Source organism: Mauremys mutica, chromosome 1 (assembly GCF_020497125.1).
Source record: "Mauremys mutica isolate MM-2020 ecotype Southern chromosome 1, ASM2049712v1, whole genome shotgun sequence".
Taxonomy (NCBI): domain Eukaryota; kingdom Metazoa; phylum Chordata; order Testudines; family Geoemydidae; genus Mauremys; species Mauremys mutica.
Genome location: NC_059072.1, coordinates 14,423,068 through 14,438,310, shown reverse-complemented (window position 1 = coordinate 14,438,310; position 15,243 = coordinate 14,423,068). Strand labels below are relative to the sequence as shown.

Below are 15,243 nucleotides of genomic sequence, written 5' to 3'. Positions count from 1 at the left end.
AAGGTGCCACAGGACTCTTTGCTGCTTCTACAAAATGGTAGGAAACTCCAAGAATGTCCAGTCTAAAGACAAGACATTGGCATAAGAAAAAAGATGTTATAAATGAGCCAGAGATGACTTGTCCCCACTAGGGCTACATTTTGATCCCATTGAAATTAAATTAATTATTTGTATTATGGTAGCACCTAGAGGCCCCAAACCAAGACTTGGTCCCCATTGTGCGAGGTGCTGTACAAACTCTGGGAGACAGCTGCGCTGAAGTGCTTACAAGCTAAAACAGTGGGTTTCAACTGTTTTTTCATTTGTGAACCCATAAAAAAAAAACATTTCGAATGGAGGTGCAGACCCCTTTGGAAATCTTACACCTAGTCCGCGGCCCCCCAGGTTGAAAACCACTGATTTAAATACACAAGACAGGCTATTATCATCCCTGTTTTTACAGATGGGGAACCGAGGCACAGAGAGATTAAGGGACTCAACTGAAGTCACACACAAAGTCTGTGGCAAGTTGCAAATTGAAACCCTTTCTTCCTGAGTCCCAATCTACTGCCTAAACTACAAGACGATCCTTCCTTTCTACAGTAAAACTCCTAAGGACTTCAGGGGGACCAGGAGCCAGTCAATTAGTAAGTACAGAACCAGACTACGCTTAAACTGCAGTAGTAAAGTTTAATTTCGGGTTTAAAAACAATTTTACAACAACATTTGGGCAGTGGAACATACTGCTGACAAACATGGTGGAACTGCCTTCGATGGGCGCTCATGTTATTAATTGGAGTCACATGGCTAAATCCCCAATGCAGCACTTAGCGAATTTAGCGACTCGTGTCCAAGTGAACACAGCACACAGTGAGTTTGTTAGCAGCCCTGATACAAAAATAAAGGAAGATTTCTTATAAGACTGTGGAAATGGTGGAAGCCCCATTTAAAGATAGACGGAGCAAGTTGAAAAAAAAAAATGTATGGACCAATCCTGCACTGACAGAGAAATGGACTAGATGACTTAACTGGTTTAATCTGTCTCTAACACCTACATTGATCTATTTGCTAGTGCACCATTTTGCACTTAATATTCTTTGAAATACTCTATTCTGTCTTTACTTCTACCTGGTACCCAAACATGGGAACACTAACTCAAACGGCCCTGCCAGTATTTTCCGCTGTGAATTTAGGGCACATTTGGAGAAATATGTCAGGTATGTGAAATGACTACAGACCCCACCTTTTCCCGCTAAATGGATGAAGGAAACATACTTGCGCATAGCAAGGAGCTTAGTCTTTACCCTAGATGCATATACTATCCATTTTAATTGGCTTGAGCCGGTTCTGTGTTGTATTGTTGAAAAGGAGCCCCTAGATTTGAACCCGGCCTTGGTTGCTTGCTGCCAGCTCCACCTGGCAAAATGGTTACAGAGAAGAAACCCAGTTGTATTTTGCTAATCCTACTTTTTTTAAAATGAAACCTCAGAGAACTCTTGTGCATAAATTCCAACTTCCTCCCAGCATCAATCATTTGTGTAACCAACTCTGACCTTCACAGGCCTCCCTTGACTTTAGTGTATTATGTGATCTGTATTTTTGAATGAGTTAACTGGAAAGCAATTTCCGCAATGTGTTTTCAGTCAACATCAAATGTACACGCCTTCTCCTCACATATTTATTTTTCGCCTAACAAACATATTGTGGCTATTAAAAGGGTAATTGGATTCTCTATTAACATCCAAATTCCATTATCTGTATTTCAGAGTAGTGACGGAATCCAGGATTGTGTTTCACAGTCAGGCCTCTTTTAAGGGGGTTGGAGGAGGTTCCCCAAGGCCTCAGAGTAAAATATAGCTTATAAAATTCTTTTCCAAAAGCTGTTACATGTTGGGTGACCATATAGTAATGAAATGGTCTAGCTACATCCTGGATAGGGTACAGCAGCCCTGGCCACCATGCTCATGAGTACCAGTGAGATACAGTGGCAGAAGTAAGATAATCAGTAACTACCATCCATTTCCCCATGAATCAAAGCTATCGCTGTTTATTACTCATTTATGTAGGTGGTTTCATTCTGGCAGATTATTAGGCAGAGCACGCATCACACAGTAATACTTGTGCTGTTTCAGTTAAATGGTAAAGAAAACAAAATCCAGCAAAAGCCCATGCTAGCAACTGAAACTGGCAACCAAATGTACCACGGTCCAACCCTCTTTTCCCATTCTATAAGCAGAAAACCATGCAGCAAGCAGACCCATCTGAATACACGGGCAATCAACCTGGGGGAGGGGGGGGGAAATACTGTAGAGAATTGTTGGTGTTGCACTCACAAATAGCCAAAACAACAGACTGGAATCATGCTCTCTCCTGGTCTCTCACTAGCCAAATGTAAATCTTCCTAAGTTTTAAGAACTTTATCCCTGAGCCCCATTTACAATGAGATCTGGACAATGTGTGGAGGGAAAACCCTTTTGGCAAAGTCAGTCTTCACCACTGTTTAAATTGTGAAGGGTGGGAATCGGCTGCTTTGGGGGGGGGGGAAGGAGGGGGGGTTCATTACTGCAGGAGAGATTGAAAAAGGTTATACATCACATCAAAGCCTCGTCTTCACTCCGAAAACAAGTATATTCTGAACTTGAACTAACTCCCGTTAAAATCCTGCAGAATTCAAGGCAGTTTGTAGTTTTCACACGTGTCAAAGACAAAGCTCTCCTATAGCCTTTAACTCAGACTGCTTACCTGTGTGAAAAGCACAAACTGCCTTGTCTTCTCTAGGATTTCACTTCAAAATAATCTAATAAATTAAGGACACCCCTCTTATTCATAGTGAAGAGAAGGCCCACAAGGTGGATCCAAACTCAATTGGCCCGTGCAGAGCGGAAGACATTCAAAGGGGTACTGGTGTCTACATGTGTATATAGACTGGTACCTCTTTGAATCTCTCTACTAGCTCTTTTGGCTTCACCTTGTCAAGTTGAAGGCTTGCAGAAAATCCTGGTAGGCCCTAACTCTTTCCTTTCCTTATGTCTTACTATATCGTCTCCACCGCTCTCGACCAATCCTGGCTTCATTGCCCTGTTGGTCTGCTTCTTCCATAACTGTGTGTTTTCCTGCATGCTACTTTTGCTCATAGAAGGTAATGATGAGCTGGTCTCAAGCCACTCCCCGCACCACATTTAAATCTGTCCCAAAGACTCACTTCTCTTGGTACCACAATGACTACAAGAAATGGGCTGACTAACTAATCTACTTATCTATTTCCTTTAAATATCACGAGTAAGCTTCACAGCTATATGAAAGGAGAGACGTAAGTGTTGAGTGGGAAGGGCACTGAAGCTTAAGCTGGAAATTGGTATGAGGAAGATGAGAGGCTGTAATGTTAGGAGAAGGGGAAGATGGATATAGTATGTTTAACTTAATCAAGTAGGACTAGCCAAGAAATAAACATGTAACTAATAAGCTTTATCATTTCATCCCTCTAATAAAGGGGGACAGCATATAAAGTTACCTAGCTGGGTCATCTTTAGTTGTGTTTTCTCTGTTTGGAAAAGATTTTAGCATGCACATGCACCACAATCTAAACTATAGGTGATATCCGTGCAAGAAATTGCACGAGCAGAATATAAATTATCATGCACCTTTGACCTTCTCACCTGCCCTCTGTGCACCAGTCCATTGGCCCTGGGACTTAGTCAAGCTTTCTAAAGCACTGGGCAGCTTCAGTCATCATTTAAACAAACAACAACAAGAACAACGACAATTTGCCAAAGAAACGTTTCTTCCACTCATCAGGCATGCTTCAGGCCTAGGTCAATGGCATTCTCTCTGTGCTGAAGTCCATTGTCTCATGGCCCAGTTCAATCTGGCTTTACTAGCACAGGGATACGAAAGTAGTCCCAGTAAAATTTACTCTCTGAAACTTTCCTGAAAGAGCTTTCCTGTAATGCATGTGACATATACAGATGTTACGGTGTTATGTCTAAAATATTTTACTGGCACTCATTTGGGATGTCGTGCATAAGCCACTCATGGTCATCCAAAACCCATGCCAATAAAATCTTTATGCTGCACCATAACATACTCTTATTTTATGCATACACTGTATATCCAGTATTACTATTGCTGTAAGCAAGCACACAGCAACACTGACTTAAAATAAAACATTCTTAAAAAGGAACGGTGGCATTTTACTTAGTGGAAATATAAGCTGAAGCTTTCCAAATACGGACAATCCCAGATGTCAGAAAAGCAAGCTTGCTGTAAATTCAGCTATGCCCTATAGCCCGAGACCCAGATGAGGACCAAAGAAACATTTCATTTTTGATAATGCACAACACCTTGCAAATATGAGAGAAAAGATTCAGGGAAGCAATACATTTAAGATAGATTAGTGATGTTCTATTTTACACTGCAGAAGATGAAATTCAAAACATGAACAAACATATCTAAGCACTTTAAAAAGTATATGCCAAGAAGGAAAAATATACCTGACTGTCAAACATATCTGTGCTGTGTTCCTTTTACAAATATGGCACACATCCAGTGGTGTTAGGTGCTACCTCTGTGTATTGGGATAGCGTACAAAAGTTAGGAAACAAACTTGTCAGGCAGATTTAATTTAGGCTGATATCACCAGCTATTTTCTTAAAAGGTAAGTTGCTGCAAAACTAACTTCCAACTTTTATAATTCAATACTCTTAACGGACAAGACATACAGTTAGAATATCAGTAAGCAGGGTGACCAGATGTCTTGATTTTATAGGGACAGTCCTGATTTTGGGGTCTCTTTCTTATATAGGCTCTTATTATCCCCCCTACCTCCTGTCCCAATTTTTCACATTTGCTGTCTGGTCACCCTATCAGTAAGCCTGATCAGCTAGTACCTCAGAGCTGTCAAATGATTTTTTTGCAACATCTGCATCAGGTAATAAAGAGAAGGGTCAGATACAATCTTGGTCACTTTTAGCACTTAAGTTTTCTGTGTGTTTCACTTTTAAAATACATTTCAGGGATAAAGCAACAATCTCTAGCAATTTTCAAAATGTCAAATTTATGCTTTTGAGTCTATCTAAAGATTCACGGCCCAAAATACATAACAGCAGCACATTTCTGTTTCTTTTCCCTAAAAGAATATTGATCCTGATCAGCTCTTACCCTCTCTTTAACTATTCAGAAGTTTCCTAAATTTTCCCATAGGAAGCAACACAATGCAAACAAAGAGTTAATTCTCTCACAATATCAACTGGTGTTAGACTTACTATTAAATTTAATTTACAGAGTAATCTCCATTTTAAAAAAAAAAGATCAGTACTTTCTTGCTGCACTGTAACACCGAGAAGTATATTTTAAATGCTCCCTGGAGTCTCTCTAAACATCTGCTTAAAGGGTTTCTGTATCTTAAAGGGATCTAATTACTAGAAACTCATCTGTTACTTAAGCCCAGAGCTCACATTTCAATTATAACTCAAGTTCCAGTTAATTTGAGGGTGAACCACTGTACCAAAAGGAAGAAAACATAGGCCTACCTTAAAACTTTCCAGCCTTTCAGTGGATCCAGTTCAGAGATTATAGAAACCATTGTATTTAAATAATAATAAAAACACTGAAGAGAAGGCTAACCACAAAAAGCAGCAGAGTACTCTACTCAGCGTGGGAATGAAAACAGCCCCAGCACAGCTCTTCCTACTTCTCAAGCTGATAAGCACTTGTCCCAGCTTCTCTCCACCCCCAAAATCAATCTTGTGCTATATTGCTTCACGGTCCCAGTTTCATTTCTCCACCACTACCTTTTAAAGCCCTTGTAATCTGCTCCAACTGATCAAATTTGACCTTTTTGTAGCCCACTTTATTCCAAGCACTGCTCTCAGTTAAATCTCTCTTTATTAACACCGTCCTCCTTGGCTTTCTTTTGGAACAAACACAGATCAAGCTTGAAGCCTCTAGACTTTGCCAGCAATCATTTACAGATTACTGCAAGCTGCAGTCTTCTCCTTCTGTGTATTTCTTCTGCCTCTGAGGTTTCATATTCTCTTCTGAAGATTGTTTAGGGTCTCTGTTTTCCCCCTTATTTTATGCAGTTTAGATTTTCTGACACTTTAAAGCAGGGACTTTTTAAAAGTAACTTTCCCCCTCCCCCTTCAAGCTGTTCAGAACCTTTACAAATTTGGCTTAGTTTTGTTTTCTAAATCTCCAACAGATTTGTTAACTTAAGCTACAATTCAAAGCAGCCTGATTTCTGGCAAGGCTGCTGTTCTTGTAGAATAAAAAGCAAACTCAGATGTATCCCCTCAGAAGCTTGAAAGGGGAAAGAAAAGGTGTCTGTTTAATTCCTTCAAATCCATTTCTTCTTTTTGTTGCTTCTAAAAAAGAAAAACACACCACTACTACAGCATTCTCCAGATCACTACAGCATATAGTACTGTAACGACAGTGCTCTGGGCCAATGTGTAGTAACTAAAAAAAACTAAGAGGTTGCTTCCTTTGTACTTTTGATTAAAACTTTTAGCACTGGTTCCACTACACTTGAATGTGTCTGGTTTTTTTTTCCTTTTAATGTCCTCCATTCAAAGAAAGGCATTATAAAAATGATTGTCCTCTCCCCTTCATGTCCACTGATTGGCTGGATGGAAGAAGTTCCTGGAAGCCCACCTCCTTATTAAAATTCTGCCACAAGCAAGCATCTTCAGAGCAGACCTTTGGAAGGGATCAGACTGTCCAAGGTCACACAGGAAGTCTGTAACAGAGCAGTAAATTGAACCCTCATCTCTCAAGTCCCAAGCTAATATCCTAATGTCTGGACCATCCTTCCTCAGAACTGTTCTTCACTCCTCCTGAGAATTTGTTGAAACTCTAGTAAAGAACAGAATTATCAGACACATAGATGAACCCAATATGTTGGGGGAAGAGTCAACCCAGCTTTTGTAAAGGGAAATCATGCCTCACTAATCTATTAGAATTCTTTGACGGGATCAACAAGCCTGTGGACAAGGATGATACAGTTGATATAGTGAACTTGGACTTTCGGAAAGCTTTGACAAGGTCCCTGCTCTTAAGCAAACTAAGCAGTCATGGGATGAGAAGGAAGGCCTTCTCATGGACCAGTAACTGGTTAAAAAAAGGGAAACAAAGGGTAGAAATAAATGGTCAGTTTTCACAGTGGAAAGAGTTAAGTAGCAAGGTCCCCCAATGATCTGTATGGGGATCAGCACTGTTCAACATATTCATAAGTGATCTGGAAGAAGGGGGAAATTTTGCAGCTGGTACAAAATTACTCAAGATAGTTAAGTCCAAAGCTAACTGCAAAAAGTTACAAAGGGATCTCACAAAACTGAGGGGCTGGATAACAAAATTGGAGATGAAATTCAATGTTGATAAATGCAAAGTAACTCCCATTGGAAAACATAATATCAGCTCTACATACAGAAAGATGGGGTCTAAATTAGCTGTTACCAGTCAAGAAAGAAATCTTGTAGTCAGTGTGGATAGCTCTCTGAAAACATTTGCTCAATGTGCAGTGACAGTCAAAAAAGCTAACAGAATATTAGAAACCACTAAGAAAGGGCTAGATAAGACAGAAAATATCATAATGTCACTATATACATCCATTGTATGCCCACACCTTGAACACTCCATATAGTTCTGGTCTCCCCATCTCAAAAAAAGATATATTAGGACTGGAAAAAAAAAGTGATGAGCAACAAAAATGATTAGGGGAATGGAAACACCTTCCATATTAGGAGAGATTAAAAAGACGGGAACAGTTCAGCTTTGAAAAGAGGCACTTAAAGGGAGGTATGATAGAGGTCTATAAAATCATAACTTGTGTGGAGAAAGTGAATAAGGAAGTGTTATTCATTCCTTCACATAACACAAGAACCAGGTATAAGAGGGGTAGCCGTGTTAGTCTGGATCTGTAAAAGCAGCAAAGAATCCCGTGGCACCTTATAGACTAACAGACGTTTTGCAGCATGAGCTTTCGTGGGTGAATACCCACTTCGTCGGATGCAAGGGACGAAGTGGGTATTCACCCATGAAAGCTCATGCTGCAAAACGTCTGTTAGTCTACAAGGTGCCACAGGATTCTTTGCTGCTTTTACAAGAACCAGGGGTCACCCAATGAAATTAATAGGCAGCAAGTTTAAAACAAACAAAAGGAAGTACTTCTTCACACAATGCACAGTTACAGTTGACCTGTAAAACTCATTGCCACGGGATGTTGCGAAGGCCAAAAGTATAACTGGGTTCAAAGAAGAACTAGATACGTTCATGGAGGACAGGTCCATCAATGGCTATTAGCCGGGATGGTTACAGAAGCAACCCCATGCTCTGGGTGTCCCTAAATTGGGTGACAAGGGATAGATCTCAGTAATTGCCGCTGAAATATTTGGCACTGCCCACTGTCAGAAGATGAATGTTGGTCTGACCCAGTCTAGCTGCTCTTATGTGCTTATGTGATCACACCATGATTTGAAGGGACGAGCAGTGCTCAGAACGACGGTCCAGTAGTTAGGGCTCTAACCTGGGACTTGGAAGATTCTGGTTCAATTCTAGGCTCTGTTATAGACTACCTGTATGCCCTTGTGTCAGTTACTTTGCCTCTTTCTGCCTCAGTTCCCCATCCATACAATGGGGATAATAGCACTTCCCTACCTCACAGGGATGTTATAACAACTACATTAAAGAGTGTGAGGAGCTCGGCTATCACAGTACTAGGGGCCATGTAGATAGGTTTCCAATGAAGAGTGCCTAGTTTAACTTCAGTTGCCACTTGTTGCTTTCTTCCTTAGCTATGGTGATGAGAAAACCTTTATGTTTAAATGGGGGTGTCATAGGTCTCACCCCCACTTAGAGCTGTTGGGTTCCAAAATGGGGACCTGCCTTGGTTTCCCTCTAAACTAAAATCCTAGTTTAGATCTGGTAAAAGCAAAGTAACAGCAAACAGGAATAAAGAATTTCCTTCAGCAAACACACAATTGCAAATGTAGAAATCAAACTATAAGACTAATCCGCCTTTCTAATTAATACTCACTATTGAATAGTAGGAACTACTCCAGGAGAACTTGGAGACATGTCTGGCCTCTCTTAGATCCAAAAAGAGAACACAGAGCCAACAAGGAACACAGACAAAGGCTTCCCTCCACAGAGATTTGAAATTATCCTGTCCCTTGATTGGTCCTCTGGTCAGGTGTTTCTCAGGTTACTGAGCTTGTTAACCCTTTCCAGGGAAAAGAGACCTTAACCCTGATCTGTTTATTTATGACAGGGGGAAACAAATGAACAGAATCCACAGTCTTTCCTTCTTGCTGCAAGAACATGAACTCGTGACTGAGGAGAAAAGTTTACTGGGAGTGTCTTGTTAAAATATAGACAGTGAATATTTGTCCTTCTCTCCCCACTCACTTCCAGGTATGTCATTTGTTTTAAAGCCAGGTTTAAAACAAACCTCTCACTGTTTAATTCATGTTAATTATCAAGATCAAAAGTGCAAAACTGAAGCTATGTTTTAACACATGAAAAAAAAAAGTCCCATCGTCTCAAGCTTCCTCTGTTTTCATTCTGTTGCAACCATACCACCAGCCTTTGCGTGTTGAAAATGACGAGCGTTGCACAGCCTAGGCTGGGAGGAGTGAGAGCTGTTCTCTTTTTATATTCTGTTTTAGGGATATAACTCTTTTCATTTCTTATGAAATGCACATAATAAAGATGGGTCTGAGCCAAATCACACTTTAAAGGCACTTTGCACTTATCAAGCACGCTTCCTCAAAGAGCTATACACAAAGGAGTGCAAGTAGCACTATTCCCCATTTTTACAGATGGGGAAACTGAGGCCCAGAACAGTTAAACGACTTGCCCAAAGTCACACAGCAGGTTAGTGTTAAAACCTGCAGAGGACTCAAACCCAGACCCAACTGATTTCACTAGTCTACAAAGCTTCAGCTGCGGCAGAGTTCAAAATCTAGCTCCTTGTCAAGAATTTTATCTCTAGTAAATATACTTTATGGTTTACATGCATTCATTTTTGCACAATTTTTGGCTCTCCCTCAGAAAGCATCCCACTGCTCTTTTCCAATGGTTCTCTATTAAAAGAATACATTTACACTAAGGATAGATCGTTCTCTCCCCATTAGAATTATTTACATTTTGTATTATTATTACTTCTGCTTCAACTTTACCCCTCTGGAAATAAAGCCAATTGCTTCTTTCTCCTGACCTGGCTGACATTTTTTCAACTTCTCCACAGCACTGAATGAAGCAACTATAAGCTTTCTAAAAATAAAATGTAGAAGGTTAAGTTTAGCGTAGAGAAACTTGCAACAGGCAATGGATTTTCCAAAACAGACTCATGTAGTTTAGGTAACATATTTAGCTGTGGGAGGGAATGCAAACCAAACCAAAAAGCACTTGATAAAATTACTTGCTTTTCATGCTTTCACAGTTGCCCCTTTTACCTAAATTGTTTTGCTGTTGTGGTTTCTGACTTTACCCCTCAAAGCTGCTTTTCTTTTTAAATGGGAAGAACTTTATCTTGTTTGCCAAGAAAGGGATGAAGACATCTGTAAAATATTACTAAGTAAATGTACTACAGTTAGCCAGGAGGCAACGGAGCTGAAAGTTTCCTCTACCCGCTAAAGAATTCCAGCCTACTTATATAATTCAGGTCTGTCTTGTTGTAATGTGTACTGTATGCACCAGCAATTAGAGAGTCACACTTTTCCATTCATATGATTAATATGCACATGGACCTCATCCAAGATTTTCCTCAATGTTAGAATTTTTTTTAAAAAAAAGAACTCAAAATAACACACACACACACTCTAAGCAAAATAACCATCTCTCGTTTAGACAGCTGGCTATGCTGTGAGCAGTTTAAAAAGTCTTAGATCAGTTAGCTACAAGCATTTGCAGGTCAAGTACAGGACACAGCCTTAAACTTTTTTTTTTTTTTTTAATAAATCACTGAGCATATCTAAGGCTGTTTTTGTGTCACAATGTGATTTTTTTTTCAGATGCTTGTACATCAGAAGCCTGTTGAGCTGAGGATTTAACCACGTGAGAGAGAGGAAAGTAGAGCAAATTTAGTTCAGCTATTTAATTCTTTTGCAAGGGTGGCATCTTGTCCAAGAGATTTGAGGGAGTCAGGGAAAGTCCTCCAGAGGAATCATTTTCAGCCAGGATGACCAATAATCAGCTTAAAAGGCAGCAGTTGGGAGGAGTATATTCTCTTCTAGCACTCTCCCACAGCCCCCCCTCCATCCCATAAGCATGTCCCTCTATGCACACGGAAATATTAAGTTATTTGGAAGAAACACAGGTCTCCTTCTCCCATTAAACCTCCTCTCTCCCAAGGGAGCCGACTGCTAAACAAAAGCTTATCTCTAGTCAAGAATGGCCTCAAACTCATCTGCTGTCTGTTATGGTCTGATAAAGGCTCTTCTTCTGTCTGCCTCCTGCTGTCTCTCCCCTCTCATGTTACCAACCCCCATCTTCTCCCCACAGTGCCTAATGCCTCTTCTTTTAAGCAATGTCATGACTAATTGAAAATGCATTTTTCTTTCCTCTTGACCAGACAAATGTTTTATCGTTGGCAAGACATTGCTTAAACTTGGGAACCCAGGCACTTGTTTTTGGCCCACTTGAGGGATAAAATCCTGCCCAGTTTTTATCATTCTGTTGCAATCAAAACACACCAGTATTAATAGTTGTATGAGTGAATCCAAAGCATTCAGAATCTTAAAAACAATTCCGGGCTCTCTCAGTTAAATACACAATTTGCTTTCACTACCACTGGAAGCCGTAAGCTTGAGAGATGCACAGGGACACGCACAAATATAGAAGAATTTTGAAAAAAGCAGCGTTATCCAAATATAAGAATTCAGTAAATTCTAAAGACAGTTTCCACTTTTACGGTGGGATTATTTACTGTGGTTGAGCACCAAGGAGACAATTAGCGATCACTTATAACCACAGATATAGCCAAATCATCTGAAATTCAGTGCATCTTATCACACAAAACAACTCAGAAGCTGACTTCAACCAACAGCTCCGGAGTTAAGTGTTTCATTTCTTAGATCAGCAGCCGGCATAATTGTGCGAGACCTGCACTTTAACAGTTAACCATTCATCTTAAATTACATAAATGTGTCTCATACATATTGACTTTTCACTTTAACAAAGTCTACAGAGACAAACTTTCAAGGAGATGGCATTTTTATATGTGAATGTGATTTTAATGGAATTTCAAGTACTTTCAGGTTTTGCTCATGATGACAACTGCCACAATAAAAAGCTTATGAACAAAGATGTGGTTTTATGCCTATTCACCTAGCAGAGAGCGACTTTTACAGCATACTTTGTCATCAGAGAAATCTTTGCAGTGTCTCTGAAAAGACAGTCACCTTAACACCCCCTAAATATTCACAGCTCACCATGTACAGTCTATGTACCAAATATTTGAATCCCATGCTATTGGCCAAGAAGAAAGTGATTTAATTTTCTGGCTTTGGCAGAGGAAAAGCACTTTTGAGGCTTCCAATACATGGTTTCCCCCTTCCCAACTCAAAAGAAAGAATGAAGAAAATAAAGGCTCCTTGTATTTGCCAAACATTTTCAGAAAGGGCTGGTCGCACCCCACAATCTGTTTCTTTTCATTCCATTCAGGGAAGTCCGGGGTCAAATTTGGAACACTCAAAAACATAGCAGCTGTTAACCCCTCCGCTGCCACATTGGAAAGAGATGCCAAAGCCGCATATTGTTCTGTCTTTTCATTTCCATCCATTTCGTGTCAGGTCACACAGTGTATGCCCAGAGGGCCTTATGAATAGCCAATGAAAAGCTCATTGTTCAGGCGGCCTCCATTATGTCGCCCAGGGAATAAAAAACTTAGATGACCTTAACCATCACTTTGGTGTGACTGTCATGTTTTCAAACCACACAGCTGCATTCACATGCTAAGAAGGAGACTCCCATCGCAAAATATAAATCTGAGCTCAGGAAAGACTAATGAAATTATGTGGTGTCCAAATGGCATAATATTTTAGGGGGAGATTTCCAAAGGCACTTAGACACCCAATTCTGTCCTTTCAAATCAGTTCCTTGAAATACGCACCTCTATCCATTATAGGTGTTGAATGGAAAGGATGGCTGCCAGTTAAGGAAGGCTCTAGACAGGTCATCTTGGTTCAGTTCCTGCCACAATCTTCCTGCATAACTTTAAGCAAGTCATGTTGTATCTCTGGTGACCCCCTTCCCTATTTGGGAAGGAGGGATAACACTCATTCACAAAAACAGCAGAAACCTAGAATAACATGAAACACCCTTCACTGAGTGAAAGCTACCAAAATTGACAATTTTGTGGCACTCTCTCTTTCCCAAAATAACAAAATGTGACGAATTTATATGGAAACTAAAGGTTCTTTTAGGTGCAAATAAACTGAAATACCTTCTGTTTCCCCACTCGCTGTAATAAAATTCATACGGCCTGTATGCTGTAATCTCTTTAGACAGAGGGCTGCTACCAGTGTGGAAAATTTGGGACTCATTATATATAAAAGAAAATCCAAGACATTAGTGATGGCCTTCCAGGCACACGTAATGATTAAAAATTAAAACAATTAAGGAGGTTTCAGAATTAAACCTGTATGTTCACTAGACATAAATTGTTGTATAAAGTTGCCCGAACAGCTAAGGTTCTGTCTTCACTGCAGAGTTAGCCTGGGCTCTTATCTGCATGTTGCACCTAACCCCACTCCTGTCCACACAGAAAACCACTCACCCAGTTTAGTGGTGCTTTACACCCGAGCTAGTTGGCCCAGCTGGGGGTGTGGGTTGGAACTTGAGTTCCACTTAGGCTTGTAATCCACTCCCTTTGCAGTGAGGATACAGGCTAAACCCACTGAGTGCTGATAGTCCTCCCATACTTCCTACGATTCTCCCCATGTGCCCAGAAGAACAGACAAACGGTCCCACAATTCACTGGAAAGGATCATACAGCTGCTCAGCTTACTGTAGCACAGAGAACCACGCGGTATGTTCTAGCAGTGAACATAAGGGAGTGCAGCAGCAGTGAGGATCCAGTAACTTGGGTATGGCTTTACAGAATGCCTGTTCACACCTGGGCAAAGCTAACCCAGCTGCTCAGACCTGGGTGTAGATCACCCAGGGTAATGCTACTGTGAAGACATACTCTGAATTCGAGGCCCAACTCTCACTGGTTAAACCCAGCTTTACAAGGGAGGACTGGCTTTCTGAGAGCTCTGATCTACTGTGGTACAATAGTGATTCTTATATGCTTGTTTCACTAGTGTAGTTGAAGATCAGCATCAATGAGGAGACCAGAGCCAAAAAAGCCCTTAGTCCAAGATTTAAAAAAAAACCAGGAACCTTGAATTAATCCATATTTCAGCTCCTAAATAACTGGGCTTATTTTCAAGAATACTGAGCATGCAGCAGCTCTCTCTTGGGCGTGCAGCCTGATAGCTGCCATCCTCCACATCTCAATACCCTGCCAAGATCTGCTGCCTCTTGCTCTCCAGTTTTCCTCACAAGGAGGTGTTCATTGGATGACAGTGATCCCCTGAGCAGGGCTCAGGGAGCAAGAGTTGGAGTCCAGTTTAGAGTCAGGAAGTGCGGGAGGGGAGGACAGGGGCAGAAGTGTGAACTGGTATCCCTAAAGAACAGTACAGCCACTGAGGCTCAGGGAGCTGGGGTGATAAATCAGACACTGGGTACAAGCTCCCCTTTTCCCTCACACACATGGAGAAAAGGAGCCAGGCCACACCGTGGAATTTGAGTCCTGCAGAAGTCAGCTGCACCACCTGGAAAGCCTAGCAGGAAAAAACCCATCCTCAAATATAATTGTCAAAAATACATCAAGGAACTTTATGTCAATGAGCATTTTCAACTATGGGCCATAGTTTATGTGGGGTGGAAAAATGGGAAATGAATGATCTCAACAGAATCAATTAACACTGCAGCATAATTTAGGAGTCCTTGCTCTGGAATTTAAGGATTGTTGCTGTGAAATTTGGGCCTTTTGTGCCACAGAGTTCATGGAGCTTTGAAGTGCTCTGAAGATGAAAAAGGGCTATCCTGTGCACATGCCACCTGAACAAAATAATGGAGTTGTTCTAAACTAAAGTAAAAGTTGAAATCTCCTGTGGAAGTAAGTGAAAAAACTGGCAGCCTTAATGTCCAGAATTTCAGATCTGCAGGGCTGGTAGGATTTGTACTATATATCTGGAGACAATTTTCTCATTTACCAGA

The 15,243-nt window shown here is 40.7% G+C and overlaps 1 protein-coding gene across 1 annotated transcript in view; it reads right to left on the bottom strand.

Moving 5' to 3' along the window:
• The window catches only part of CELF2 (CUGBP Elav-like family member 2), a 451,780-nt gene extending 446,242 nt beyond the window's left edge, over positions 1 to 5,538 (bottom strand). The window contains exon 1 of the mRNA XM_045029015.1: positions 5,508 to 5,538. The gene's annotated coding sequence lies outside the window, so the exon portion shown is untranslated. The remainder of the gene's footprint in view (positions 1 to 5,507) is intronic.
• Positions 5,539 to 15,243: the final 9,705 nt, after the last annotated feature.